We start from the raw sequence: 517 nt of genomic DNA on the forward strand, positions 1-517 counted from the left end.
CCCTCCCTGGCCCACCCTCCTGAACCCTTGATAAATTATAAATTATTGTTATTTTATATCTTACATGATCCTCTCATCTGGAGTCACTTTAAATAAGCCATTCCCTTTTCTGCCCCTTAATTACTGAATTGGGAATATTGATAGCTATCAGAGAATATAGCGCATTCTGGAGATTTTTCCCAGCTGTGGCAGAAAGCTGATTTCAAAGCTGAGCCTTCCAAGGTCATCCCATTTTTCAGCCAAGCTGCTTCTTGGTAATAGAGACAATGATAAGACAATGAATTTCATGGACATGAACCTATTGCCATATCTCATTTGCTGTAAAATGATTTCTTAATAAAAAATAATTCTGTAAGGACTATCAAAATGATAAATACGAAATTCTCTAAGTCCACTGCTCAGTGCCCAATCTGCCCAAATCAGAGCTCAACACTAGCCACTTGATTATGGCGCAACTCCACTGGGAAGCCAGTCAGCTAGTTCTTGGCAGCTAGATTATATTGAACCTTGAGCAAAG

This window comes from Echinops telfairi, unplaced genomic scaffold, assembly GCF_000313985.2.
Source record: "Echinops telfairi isolate 266 unplaced genomic scaffold, ASM31398v2 ScPeMD7_7407;HRSCAF=8445, whole genome shotgun sequence".
NCBI classification, from domain to species: domain Eukaryota; kingdom Metazoa; phylum Chordata; class Mammalia; order Afrosoricida; family Tenrecidae; genus Echinops; species Echinops telfairi.